General features: G+C 48.9%; 1 protein-coding gene across 5 annotated transcripts in view; it reads left to right on the forward strand.

Moving 5' to 3' along the window:
* The first annotated feature begins 11,219 nt into the window (after window positions 1–11,219).
* The window catches only part of Dnajb6 (DnaJ heat shock protein family (Hsp40) member B6), a 64,008-nt gene continuing 60,729 nt past the window's right edge, over window positions 11,220–14,498 (forward strand). For 2 of the 5 annotated variants that reach the window (XM_026381687.2, XM_077795908.1), the window contains exon 1: window positions 11,279–11,408. The gene's annotated coding sequence lies outside the window, so the exon portion shown is untranslated. Of the gene's footprint in view, window positions 11,409–14,498 lie in introns of all 5 variants that reach the window. The other 3 variants (XM_026381694.2, XM_077795909.1, XM_026381693.2) reach the window with 3 other exon arrangements.

Below are 14,498 nucleotides of genomic sequence, written 5' to 3' on the forward strand. Positions count from 1 at the left end.
GTGAAATCTAAAATGGAGGCCATGCTGGGAATGACTCAGGGAAAACAGGACAACTCATGGAATGTTAATAAAGGCCCTAGGCCAAAGTCCACCTGGAAGAAATGTTAATGAACATCCCCCAACATATTTGAAGACAGCCCATCCCAAAGAAGTGTTAATGAAGCCCAGGATACAGCCCCCAACAGATTTGGAGATAGCCCATCCCAAAGAAATGTTAATGAACAGCAAACTTGACTGGAAATGACCAGATTACTTCTTTGTCCCAAACCCTTCCCACCTACATTCCATCACCAAACCTATAAAAAGGGGAACACATTGCCCGCTAACTGGATTCCACCTTCTGGGTCCCCTTCTTCCTCCGGGAGAAGTCTTTTCTTCTGTCCTTTAATAAATTTCTAATTTCTACTCTGACCTTGCCTCGGCGTGCTTCTTTGGTGTTATTCTTCAACATCGGGGAGCAAGAACTCGTCACCGGTCAACAGCGGTAACACCAACAGGGTCTCTCAGTCGGAAGGTGACTGTTACCGCTGTTGACCGGTGACAAATCCTTGCTTCCCCAATGTTGAAGAATAACACCAAAGAAGCACGCCGAGGCCAGGTCAGAGCAGAAATTAGAAGTTTATTAAAGGACAGCAGAAAAGACTTCTCCCGGAGGAAGAAGGGGACCAAGAGATGGAATCCGTTGAAGGACGAATGTGTTCCCCTTTTTATAGTTTTTGGTAATAGAAGGGAGGTGGGAAGGGTTGGGACACAGGTGGGCCAAAGAAGTAATCTGGGCACTTCCGAGTCAAGTTTGCTGTTCATTAACATTTCTTTGGGATGGGCTATCTTCACATCTGTTGGGGGCTGTTTCCTGGGTTCATTAACATTCCAAGAGTTGCTCAACTTTTCCGGAAATTCATTCTCAACACGGCCTCCATTTTTCATTTCACTCGATATCAGACCCGATTTACCTAACTACACTGACTACCTAATTTTAAATCTGGCTTCAATACCGCTGGTTACATGTTGAAGTCTGAACATTAGAGAAGCACGCCGAGGCGGGCATATAGAGCAGGGTTTATTTAAAAAGCGGTAAGTAACACAGGCTGCTCCCAGGAGGAGAAGGGGGCCATAGCTGGTATCCTGATATCCCAAGGAAGGAGGGCTTCCTTTGTTCTCCTTCCCCTCTATCTCCTTCCTGTGACTAGGCCTAGGACGGCTCGGTGGGATGGCCCAAACGTGGGAAACAGGTGGGCTGGAGGGGGCCTAGGGTGAGTCGATCGGCAGTTCCGGCTGCTTAGAGCTGCTTCATTAACAATTCTTTAGGGTGGGCAGTCCAGGCTGGGCTCTGGGAACATTCATATTAACATTTCAATCTCCAGGGGCACAGTTTCCACCTGGGTCTGTTTTCTTCAATCTGGCCCAATTGATCTTTCTGTTTTTTAATTCTGGCTTCAAGAGCATCTCTGGGTCAAAGCAGCAGGCCTCTCCTTCCTCCAGGAGACTCCTCAGGGCTCCCGGGAAGGGCCAGTACAGGTGTGGGTGCTACCTGAGGAAGGAATTGGGGCTGGGGAGGTGGTTCAGTGGTAAAGCTTCTGTTTAGCTAGCATGCCTGAGGCGCCGGGTTCCCACCCTAGCACCAAGGAAAAGAAAATAAACAAAAAGTAAAGGCAACTTCCCAAATTCCTTATTTCAAAAAAAGTGAAATGTCGAGGAACCTGTTTCCTGAGAAAAGAGAACATGCATTCGCTATGGGGGTGCTGCTGGGTGCACACGTGGAGACACCCAGGAGCAGCCAAGTGTCTGTTGGGGGACAGAATTTGCACACTCTTTTGCTCTGCCAGAAGCCCAGGGTTTAGAGACAAAAGCAAGTGACCAGCCTGTTCTGAGACCCACGCGCTCCTTCCTGCTGGTGCTCTTTGCGACTCTGGTCTTTGTGATTTGGCTGGCCTTTTTCTTTTTTATCGAGGATCGAACGTGGGGGCCTTCTACCACTGAGTCACACACCTAACCCCTTTTAAAAAATTCGTAAACAGGGTCTCAGTTTCTGAGGGCAATTGGAATGGCAATTATATAACCAATAACAAGACCAAGACCAAGCACTGAGTGAGCAGTGAGGGAGACTTTGAGGCAGGAGGATCCTGAGTTCAAAGCCAGCTTCAGCAATGGTGAGGTGCTGAGCAATGCAGTGAGACCCTGTCTCTAAATAAAACACAAAATAGGGCTGGGGTATGGCTCAGTGTTACAGCAATCCCTGGTACCCAATATCAACAACAAGAAAAGCACACGCAGGAGCCAAGCTCCCCACCCACTTCCCACGCGGGAGATGAGCCTGGATAATGCCCGGGCAAAGGAGTGCAGAGAGGAGGAACACCCCTGCCTGATCACAATGAGGTCACAGGTCCTCTGGGGTCACTGGAAGCCCTTTAGATCCCTCCAGTTTGGGCCAGTTCCCCAGAGAGCCACTCCTGGCCTTCAGGTGGCCTGAACTCAGAGACCAGCAGGATCTGGCGGGGTGGAAGTGTAAATCTAAATGTTAGTTGTTGTGTTTACATCCCCTATTACATTACAGAAGTTCCTCGGGCCACCCAGGCAGGACTGGGGAATGTCACTCTCTGGAGAACCTCCCTGAACCGCTTCCCACTTCCCTGTTGTCTCCAAGCCCATTTCCTATCCAGACCTGCTCATCTACAAGCTCCCTTCCCTGGAAATCGGCTTGCTCCAGTGCCAGCTGAACCTCATTACAGAAGCCACTCCATTTAAGGAAACAAAAGGGCCTTGGGGACTTTGCTACCCTAAAGCTTTTATTAAAATCCCATTTCCCTAAAGGTGTGACATTTGTGGGTTGAAATTTTCTTTCAGGAGATAATTAACACACCTTTAATCTGTAGAGTCAGAAGAGCACCGAGCTTAGTAAATGTCCCAAAACAGGGTACTGAGCTGGGTTAACTATTTTTAAAATGAGCATTACCAGGCATGGTGGCACACGTCTATAATCTCAGCAACTCTGAAGGCTGAGGCTGAGGACCTCAAGTTCTTTGAGGCCAGTCTCAGCATTTTGGTGAGGCCCTAAACAACTTAGCCAAACTCTGTCTCAAGATAAAAAAAATAAAAAGAACTGGGCATGTAGCTCAGGGGTAAAGCACCCCGAGTTCAATCCTCTGTACCAAAAAGGGTGGGAGGAGGGAGGAATTTGGAGAAGGCTTGGTTAATATCAATGCGTTAAAAGAGAAAGGGCTGAGAAACAATCCAGGTGTGTCACCTGGTAACCACTGCAGGATCTTTAGTCATCTGGGATTAGGTGCAGTGCTCTGTGGGGACCCAGACTTGGTGAGATAGACCAGACCCCAAATGTGCCACTGAAGTCCTAGCCCAGAGGCCTGACCTGGGATCCCATATATCAGGACTGGCCCCTCCTGGAAAACCACTGGAAAAGGTGATGGTGAGAATCCGGAGAGCTACTTCACTACTTCACGCAGCAATGTTATGAAGGGATAGGAAGGACCCCTGTCCTCAGCCCTGTCTTCCAGTGGCTGACGGTGACTTTTAAGTTTTATAGAGAGGGGAATGGAAGCCACAGTGGGGAGCCTGCTCAGCCAGAGAGAGCAGGTGATCTTCATCAGGTCTGCTCCACAGCCCGCCAGGCGGGTCCTAGTCAGGGCACTTCCTCCCATCACAAGGTGTTCAGTGGATCAGCCCTTGTTCCTGGAAGCCAAGGGAGGGATGTGGAGCGACTGGGACAGACACAAAATGAGACAGAGATGCCAAACTCTTGACACCAGAAGCTCGGTCCTTGTCCTCGAGGCCAATCCAATATGAGGCAAAGTCTTGAGAAAAAGCAAAAAGAAGGTTCACTGCTTTGCTAGCAAAGGAGAAACACAGGGGCTTCTGTCCCAAAGACAGTGATTCTGCCTGTCCATAGGAACAGGGGACTTTGATAGATGTGATTCAGAGAAAATGAGATTAGGGAGGAGAGATCTGCAAGGAGATCAGAGAAAAGAAGATCAGGGAGGAGGTGGTTAGGGAAAACCAACAGAAGATCAGGGAGGAGATCAGGAAGGTTAGGGAAGAGAAGAGTGGGGGGAAATGTAAGTTTCCAAGCCACAAGGGACATAGTCAAAGCATCAAGTGAACCCCTGCTACATCCTAACCCTGCTCTTACCCACCCACTGCGGACATTCGAAAGGGAAACCAAGTAGCTTTTTTTTTTTTTTTTGCTACTGAGCATTAAACCCAGAGGTACTCTGAAATCGCAAAATGAGGGTGCAGACTTCAACAGACTCAGGTGTTATGCTCGAATTCGGGACCCCCAAAAGACCACCAGAGACCAAGATTGATGTAAGCAACAAAGAGGTGTTTATTGCGAGCTAGCTCGGTTCTCTGCGAGCACACAGCATCTGGTGATGCTGAGAGGCCCGGAGCCCAAGGTTTGCAGCAATCTTATACACTGTTTGGGGAAGGCAGGGACTTCACATACATCAGAGCAAGGGGGATTCGTTTAAACTGATTGGTTTTAAGCCAAGAGGGGAGTTCTTGCTGAACTACAGGGTTTCCCAACACGTTATCAACCACCATAAACTACTGGGAGGGTCATGTGGCATCCCAGGTATTTTCCCTGTCTCATGCTGATTGGTGGCTGCTAGGGGGTTGCTATGGGTCCTCACCTAGCCTAACTGAGTCAGGGACACCTGGTGCAGCAGATCTCTCCAGTTATTTGTAGATAAACAACTCAGCAGGTGGAAATGTGCCTAGGAGTGCTCTGTGGGTCTTTCCAAGGACAAGGGTCACGCCCCCTTCCTTGGGCAGGCTTTGCTCTGAGGTAGAGGCTGGTTTTTCACAGGAAAGCTGGCGCTGTGGGTACTCATTTTCTAGATGCAAAAATGCCCAGTGGTTACAGAGAGGATTTTGGTTTACAGGGTACATTAGGGTGGTTTCATCATTGGAACTTGTGAGTGTGCCCTTCAGACTGTGGGTTAAAACTCAGGAGGGCAGCTGTTGAAGCTCTAGGTTACTTAGGGAGATAGGAGTCCGGACTGGGAGGGATGGGTGTTTATTGTCTCCCAGGGTTTCAGTATTCCCTCCTTCCTTCAGGGCCCATTGTTCAGTATTTACTGTGTGTCCTTTTAGGACTGATTTGCAATGGGGGAAGGTCAAAGTCCAGAGCCTAACATTCAGTATTGGCCTCCTTCCCAGGACCCATTGTTATGGGGAGGGGGTAACTAACGCTTGATTAGTTTCCTCTACCTCCTCCTGAGTTGCTTTGTCTCTCTGCTTTTCTTTGGGGGCTGTTTTGTAGAATTATTATTTCCATAACTCTTAACACTCTACCACTGAGCTACATCCTCAGCCCTTTTTATTTTATTTTGGGACAAGGTCTTGCCAAATTCCTGAGGCTGGCCTTGAACTTGTCACCCTCCCACCTCACCTCTGCAGTTGCTGGGATCACAGGCATGGCCACAGTGCCAGGCATGGTCTTCCTTTTTTATACCCCCCACCTAAAAGTTTTCCCAAAGGGATTCTGTTTTCACCTGAAGAATGTGGAACAGCTTCTCTTAAAAACCATACCCTTTATCTTCTTTTTTCTTTTCTTGGTTACCCTTGGCAATGGTCCCTGATGCTGAAACTCTCTATCCAGCCAGGGTTTTAGCTCTTAACTCACCCCCCACCCTCTGATGCTAATCTGCCAGTCCCTTCTCTGGGCTGGAGCTGCTCCCTAGCCCTCAGCACCAGCACCAAAACAAAGGATGGGTCCTGGCTTCAGGCTGAGGCCCTAAGACCCTGTCTCTGGGAGGGAGGTTGTGTGGGAAGCCCGAAGTAGTGTCCCTTGGCTACTGACACCTGCTCAATGGATGAATGGTAATACCCTCTTATGTTCTATCTATGGCTTTACTTCAAACTCAAGCACCTCAAAGCCACACGAACAGAATTCTGAATGGGCTTTCTGTCATTTGTGGTTTTCATTTTATAAAAATTTACTCTTTTTGAAAAGTGATAATAAATAAGTCAATCTATTTCTTATATGAAATCAGAATTAAAACTTGATAAAATCACAAAGAAGAAAGAAAGAAATATCGCCATCTAAAGCAATTTTTGGGGGGAGGGGGAGTACCTGGGATTGAACTCTGGGGAACTCGCCACTGAGCCACATCCCCAGCCCTATTTTTTTTTTTTTTTAAAGAGAGAGAGGAGAGAGAGAGAGAGAGAGAGAGAATTTTTAATATTTATTTTTTAGTTCTCGGCGGACACAACATCTTTGTTGGTATGTGGTGCTGAGGATCGAACCCGGGTCGCACGCATGCCAGGCAAGCACGCTACCGCTTGAGCCACATCCCCAGCCCCCCAGCCCTATTTTGTATTTTATTTAGAGACAGTCGCTGAGTTGCTTAGGGCCTCACTAAATTGCTGAGGCTGGCTTTGAACTTTCGATGCTCTGGCCTCAGCCTCCGGGCCTCTGGGATTACAGGCGTGTGCCACTGTACCTGTGTTACCGCTGTTGACCGGTGACGAGTTCTTGCTCCCTGATGTTGAAGAATAACACCAAAGAAGCACGCCAAGGCAAGGTCAGAGTAGAAATTAGAAATTTATTAAAGGACAGAAGAAAAGACTCCCCGGAGGAAGAAGGGGACCCAGAAGGTGGAATCCAGTTAGCGGGCAATGTGTTCCCCTTTTTATAGGTTTGGTGATGGAATGTAGGTGGGAAGGGTTTGGGACAAAGAAGTAATCTGGTCATTTCCAGTCAAGTTTGCTGTTCATTAACATTTCTTTGGGATGGGCTATCTCCAAATCTGTTGGGGGCTGTATCCTGGGCTTCATTAACACTTCTTTGGGATGGGCTGTCTTCAAATATGTTGGGGGATGTTCATTAACATTTCTTCCAGGTGGACTTTGGCCTAGGGCCTTTTCGGAACTTTATTAACACTCCATGAGTTGTCCTGTTTTCCCTGAGTCTTTTCCAGCATGGCCTCCATTTTAGATTTCACTCGATATTAGACCCGATTTACCTAACTACACTGACTACCTAGCTTTAAATCTGGCTTCAGTACCAGGACCCCAGCATGGCAGGCGGGTGCTCCACCACTGAGCCCTACCCCAGTCCCCACTCACTGCCATTTTTATGGACTGTGTGGTCTTTCATAGTGAGGTGGTGTTGATTCTCTACAAACTTGTGATTAATAACTGTGTTTCTTTTTTTTTTAATGTTTATTTTAGTTGTCAATAGATTTTATTTATTTATTTATTTATTTTTAATATTTGTTTTTTAGTTCTCGGCGGACACAACATCTTTGTTGGTATGTGGTGCTGAGGATCGAACCCGGGCCGCACGCATGCCCGGCGAGCGCGCTACCGCTTGAGCCACATCCCCAGCCCAAGAGATTTTATTTTATTAATATGCGGTGCTGAGAATTGAACCCATTGCTTCACACATGCTAGGCAAGTGCTCCACCACGGAGCCACAACTTCAGCCCAGTTTTGTTTCTTTTCTCCCCACTTTGCAGTTATTGCTTTTGTGAAAATCTGTTAGAGAAAAGATTGCAGACCTGCCGTCTGCTGAGACCCTTATCTCATAGATGGCAGATGGTGTGGCAGCGTGTGGTGGGTGTGAGCACCTGTGAACACTCAGCACTTGCACACTTGCCTGGGAAGAGTGGACTCCCTTCACTACTGCTGAGTGCTGAGTGGCACATTTACTACTGCACCGAGCTCCTTCTCCCATTGAGAGAGGAAGTTGTAGAGAATGACTGGTCTGCCAGTCTTCTGTCCTTCCTGCAAACCACATATTTACCACTGTTTGGCTTCCTTTTCCCTAAAACTTCCATAGCATTCCACTGCCTGCAGGGCAGTCTCTGACCTTGGCAGTCCCTTACCTTTCCATTCCATCTCCCTTTTGTCACCTTGAAATCTGGTGGCAGTTGCACTGATGTGCTCACTTGTTCAGTCTCTCTGCTCAGCAAGTTCAAGTCCTTGCTGGCCCACTTTAAGGGGCTCTCCTGAGTCAGGTTTCTGGGAGCACCCTCACTGGGCTAACATTAGTTTTGGAATAAACAAAGGAGCTCTGTCATTTCACCAAGAGCCACTGCAATATGGCTGCACCGTCCAATGTTGAAGGTATTCACACCTGTTCTCTTAGCTGCCTGTGGATCCAGAAGGCTGGACTCCGTGTTGCTAGTCTGTATGTCTCATACTACAGATGTTCATATATACAAAGGTTTTCAAATATATATATATTTGGAGGGTGGGAAAGAGAAGCTATTTGTGGCTAGTCTGACATTTATTATTTAAAACTCACACATCTGGGAGCTGGGGTTGTGACTCAGAGGAAGAATGCTTGCTTAGTATGCATGAGGCACTGGGTTCTATCCTCAGCACCACATGAAAATAAAATAAAGGTATTGTGTCCACCAACAACTAAAAAATAAATATTAAAATCTGCACTTCAAGCTTAACTCAATGGCTGTGGGGACTTATCTGCATATGAAATATCACATTAGCAAGTTAACTTGGTGAAAGGTGAACACTAGAAATGAGACCTTGTCACTTGCTGGCCAGCTGGGTTGCCTGTGAGGGAACTCAGGTACCTGAATGAGACTCCAGTTCTTTTTTTTTTTTTATTTTTTAATTTACTTTTTTTAGTTCTCGGCGGACACAACATCTCAACATCTTTGTTGGTATGTGGTGCTGAGGATCGAACCCGGGCCGCCCGCATGCCAGGCGAGCGCGCTACGCTGAGCCACATCCCCAGCCCCTCTTTTTTTTTTTAATGGTGGAGTTGGTATGAAGGTTGAGTGGAATTTTATTTTTTATTTTTTTTAGAGAGAGGGAGAGAGAATTTTTTAATATTTATTTTTTAGTTTTTGGCGGACACAACATCTTTGTTGGTATGTGGTGCTAAGGATTGAACCTGGGCCGCAGGCACGCCAGGTGAGCGCGCTACCGCTTGAGCCACATCCCCAGCCCAAAGATTCCAGTTCTTGCTGAGATTATTTTAGGCTTCATTTTGAGATGTCTTTACTAAAACCAAAAATTGTGTTATTTCTTCCTTTTGACCACTCATTTACCTAACCTCCTAAAATATAGAGAAAACTGAGTCAGACTTTTAGAATCTTTACTTTTGTTAACTAATATATAAAACTCTATAAGGTGACACAATAAGAAACACAAGAAGTAAATAAGCAGTATGAGGCAATCCTTCAGGTGTCCTTTGTAGTGCTGAGGCTTGAACTCAGGACTTCCTAAATGGCTGGCAAGAGCTCTCCCACAAAACCTCATTCTGAAGTAGAGGATCTAGAACTGTAACAAGGACTTAGTGACAGTCTTTGCTGAAAGCACTGATTCTTTACTTGGGCTTTCAAATGACCAGTGAATAACTAAAAGCAGGATAAAATTAACTTGGTACCTCTGGCTCCATTGCACATTATCTCTGAGTCATCTTGGATTCCAGGAGCAACAGGTCTGATCTATATAGACATCATGTGATGACTTGGAACTGACTCCCCAGGCAACAGCGATTTCCTGTCCCTATCAAGCAGCCTGACCAATCATGACCAACCAGACCACAGCCACCTCCCTGTTCCTGCTCCTTTATCACCTGGACACTCACCTCAGTGTCCCCAAGACTGGAAAGCTGGTGCACTTTCTCTTCCCTGTGTAGTTAACTGATACAATGTCTTCTTCGCCTTTCACCACTATTTCCATTTGTACTTTGGGGCAAGTGGTCAGATCTGATTTGTTGGAATTCCCAAACATGGGTTTCTAGCCTAGGGCTTTAGTAATGGAGCCACTATCCAGTGTGCCAACTGCCTAAGAGAAGAAACTGTATGGGTGAGGACACTTTTCCTTTCTACCTTGTGAGGTTTCTGTAACTGGATTTGTCAAAGGACAAAATTCTAACTCAGTGAGACAATCTCAATTAGCTCTATTTGTGATTCTTAAATTTGGGTACAGTAGGTTCCCTAAAATAGATTAAGTGTTCCAATGGGCTAAACAGAGGATTTTTTTTTTTTTTTGGCACCAGGGATTGAATTCAGGGGCACTGAGCTCTATTTTTTGTATTTTATTATTTTTTTTATGGACACCATACCTTTATTTTGTTTATTTTTACGTGGTGCCAGGGATCCAACCCAGTGCTTCAAGCATGCTAGGCAAGCGCTCTACCACTGAGCCACACTCCGGCCCTATTTTGTATTTTATCTAGAGGTAGGGTCTCAACTGAGTTACTTAGTGTCTCTCTGTTGCCGAGTCTGGCTTTGAACTCATGATCCTCAGGCCTCAGCTTCAGAGTTGCTGGGATCATGGGCATGCGCCACCATGCCAGACTTTCTCTAAGTCTGAAGAACAAACCATTGGCAGACAGGGGGATCCCAAGTTTGAGGTCAGCCTCTGCAATTCAGGGAGACCTGTCTCTTTTTGTAGGTGCTGGGGGTGGCACCAAGACCCTTCTGCGTTCCAGGCAAGCAGTCCACCACAGAGCTGTATCTCCTTTCTCAAAGGGGGGAAAAAAAAGCCATTGGGATAGGGCATTTCAATATTAATTTCCTCCTAAATCCAGGCTGGCCCACAGAACAATGGAAACACACCTACTGGGTTTGGTCTACCTTTTGGTGCAAGGATCAAGGCAGAGGGAACTTCATTGTCATGCCAGTGAAACGGTTGGCCTGGGGGCTGGAACCCTAGGCTCTACCCCAGCCACATTCCCAGCCCCCTCCGTGGGCGTGTGTGCGAGTGAGTGTGCCAGAGGCTACACCCCGGGGCACTGTCACTGAGCCTCACCTCCAGCCCTCTTTCCTTTTTCAGACTGGGTCTCGCTAAGTAGCTGAAGCTGGCCTCGCACTTGCACCCCTCTGCCTCCGGGGTCTCCCGCGAGGCCCGTGCTGCGTTGCGCGACAGGCTCCCGGCCAGTCGCCCGGGCGGGCCTGCAGCCCCACGTCCCAGCCCAGTGGGGCTGGGGTCACAGACGCACGCGGCCCGCTTCCCCCCGCATTTCCAGCCGGGGCCCTCGGGTCGGCTTCGTCCGACTCGGGCCTCTCGCTGTTCCAGGCGAACGGGTCTAAGAAGCGAACCCAGGGTGCCTGCTCACCAGCTCCGGCGCGGGACACTCGTCCCGTGCACGAGGCGGAAAGAGAGCGCCGCGGACAAGGGGAGGGAACGAACCCGCAAGGCGCCGCGAACGCCCGCAGAGCGCCGCCCCGGCCCGCGCGGTGGCGGAACCTTCGCGAAGGCCGGGCGGTGCGGGGCGCGTGCGCTTGCGCGGCGTCAGGGCCGGGCGGAAGTCGACGTCGCCGCGCCGCCGCCGCATGACGTACTTCCTGTTTGTTGTTGGAGAAAGGAGAGAAAGGAAAGCGCGAGGAGCCGCTGCCGTCGCCACCAGCGCAGCCGTGCCGCACCGTGAGCACCCGTCCGTCCGCCCCGTCCCGTCCGCCGCGTCCTCGGTGAGCCGCGTCCGGCTGGCGGGCCAGCGTCTGGGTCTCGGTGGTGGCCGTGGCTGGGTCTGGGGTCTGGGTCAGGGTTTGGGCCGGCTTCCATGCCGGGGCCGGGGCCTGGGTTGGGGTCGGAGCCGTTTCGGGCCCCGGGTTGGGGTCGGCGCCTGGGTCTCGGCCTGGTTTGTGGCCGGGGTCTGGGTCTGGTCTGGGTTGGGGCCGGGGCTGGGTCGGGTCGGGTTTGGGGTGCGGCTGGGTTCAGAGCCGCGGTCTGAGCCTCCGGCTCTGCTCCGGGGCGTGGGTTTGACCCGGGCGCGGGGCTGGGACCGGGCTTTGGCCGGGTGAGGGTCCCGTGAGGGTCTAAGCGGAGGTCCGAGTCCGGTTCCGGGGCTCAGGTGGCGCTGGGTTCGGGCCTGTGCTGTACGCTGCCGCGGAGAGTCGGTTGAGCCGGGCCGTCCGCGCGGGGCGCCGGGGTCGGCGGAGCTCGGGGCCCGGAGTCCGCGGCCTGCACCCCGCGCAGGCGGGCGGCCGGGACGGAGGCGGCCGCGCGGCCGGTGGGAGCGCAAGGCGGTTTCCACAGCTCCGGGCGGTGGGGAGCCGGCCGGGCCGCCGGCCGCTCCCGGGACCGCTGGAGTTTATGTAACTAAGTTTATGTAACTAAGTTTACGCTCCTCGCGCCCGCGTCGCCCGGGAAGCGCGGCCGGCGGCCTCCGGTTGTCCGGGGAGTGAGCTTGCGGCGGGTTGCTGGGCACCGGTGTGGCCTGGGACGGGACCGGCTGGGGACGCAGAACCGCGTCTCCCCGGGAGGCCTCGGGCCGCAGCCCAGCGGAGTAGGCCCAGCAGCGCCCTGGGCATTTTCCACGTTTTACTTCAGGGGTTTGCTTCAAGTTTTTGTTACTAAAATACTTTATTTTTACTTCCGATTCTGGGCCTGGAACCCAGGGTCTCGCGCCTGCTGGACCCGCGCTCTGCCACTGAGCCACACCCCCAGCCCTACGGCTAAGTATTTTAAAGCCACTGATTTAGTAGAAAAGTTAGACTAAGCGACCGTCTCCTCATAGCCCCCCAAGAAAAAAGGAAAGGCAAACTGTAATCTAAATGTTTCAACTTTCATAGCTACTTGCTCCTTGAGGTGAATTTCGTTTTTCTAATCTTTCGTATCACCATGAATTAGTGTTGTTTAAAAGGAATTGTATACTTTTCCCCTAGTCCTGTCCCTTGTACTTTCGGGGACATTTGCTCCAGCTTGTGTTTTTATTTCCACCACTGCGGGAACCAGGAGCTCCAGAGGGGTTAGGGCTGCCTTTTGTGTTTATATACACTGATGAGCTGCGTTTTTTTTTCCATTATGAATAATATAAAATTTGGAGAATGAGTTACCTTTTTTTTTTGGTGTAGTTTGTAGGAGTGGGTGACATGACATGAAGTGGGACAAAAAAAGCGTTGAGAGGTGGGTTTTTAATTTTTTTGGGGGGGCAGTGGTGATTGAACTCAGGGGCTACATCCTCAACCCTCTTTTGTATTTTATTTAGAGTCAGGGTATCACTGAGTTTGCTAAGCAAGCTTTGCCTCCCAAGCCTCTGGGGAGAGGTGAGTTTTTGAAGTTGATATTGTGGTATGGTGGAAGATTTAAAAAAGATTTGGGCGAGTTCAGAACTCGTTGAAACATCAGTTTCCAGACTTATTTTGTAATAGATAACAAAGTGTCCAGATTCAAGAGGTGTGCTGGCTGCAGGATGGATTAACTTGAGTTCTGGGTGCAGAGCATTGTTTCATACAGTGAAGACTATATGAATATGGGATTACTATCTGTTGTAATACCTACAACTAAGAGGCCTGGATTAGTTTTTCCCTTTGAGCAATGCCATTATTTTAAGTGGTAGAACCAAGGGTATAATCATTTTCTCTTGTGCTCTTGTTTTGGGACAGTTTCAAGCACATAGGCAATTGTACCCATAACTACCACCAACAACTTTTTGTGGTTTTGGGGATCAAACCCAGGGCCTCATGAATGCCAGACAAGTGCTCCACTAACTACTGAGCTGCATCCCCAGCCCTTTTCATTTTTTAAGCCAGGGTTACACTAAGTTGCTTAGGTCTTGATAAGTTGCTGAGGCTGGCCTTAAATTTGGAATTCTCCTGCCTCAGCTTCCCAGGGTTGGTTGCTGAGATTGCAGTTCTAGGAGACATTTTTTTGGCCACTGCTTTTTTTTTTTTTTTTCCTAGATTTATATGTGGTGCTGAGAATCAAACCCAGTGCCTCACACAGGCCAGGCAGGTGCACTGTGGCTGAGTCACAGCCCCATTACGTTCTTTTTATTTGAGACAGGGTCTCACTAAGTTGCACAGGCTGGCTTTGGAACTTAGATCCTCCTGCCTCAGCCTCTCAACTCCTTGGATTATAGGCATGAACCACCACTCCTGGTTTATCTTTCACATTAAAAAAAATTTTTTTTTTCAGTCGGACACAATACCTTTATTTTTATGTGGTGCTGAGGATCCAACCCAGGGCCTCACATGGGCTAGGTGAGCACTCTACCGCTGAGCTACAACCCCAGCCCCTATCTTTCATAGTTTTAAAGAAGGCACTTTAAAACACTTCTAACTGGAGTCTAACTGGTATGACACATGTATACCACTTTCCACTTTACTGTTAATCTGATAAGGTTACCTTCTATGTTTAGTGTTTACAGATGAAGAAACTTTTAAGCCATTTCTGATGTCTGTCAATAAGGAGTAAGTGAACATAGCTAGCTTTCATACTTGATGTTTTGACATGATTTTAAAAAAGAACTTTTTTAGAGAGTTGGGTGTGGTGGTACCTGCATTTAATTCCAGCTGGGAGGGTGAGGCAGGAGGATCACAAGTTCAATGCCAGTCTCAGCAGTTTAAGGTCCTATGCAACTTGGTGAGACCCTGTCTCAAAATAAAGGGCTGAGGATGTGACTCAGTGGTTAAGTGAGTTTGGGTCAATCCCTGGTAATAAAAACAAGCTAAACCAAGCTTTTTTTTTGGTTTTAAGTCTCTCACTTCATTGGAAATGATTCTGTGTTGAAAATTTGGTGTGAATTCTTCCAGGACACCATCTAGTGGTAAAGGGCT

This window comes from Urocitellus parryii, chromosome 3 (genome assembly GCF_045843805.1).
Source record: "Urocitellus parryii isolate mUroPar1 chromosome 3, mUroPar1.hap1, whole genome shotgun sequence".
Lineage (NCBI taxonomy): Eukaryota > Metazoa > Chordata > Mammalia > Rodentia > Sciuridae > Urocitellus > Urocitellus parryii.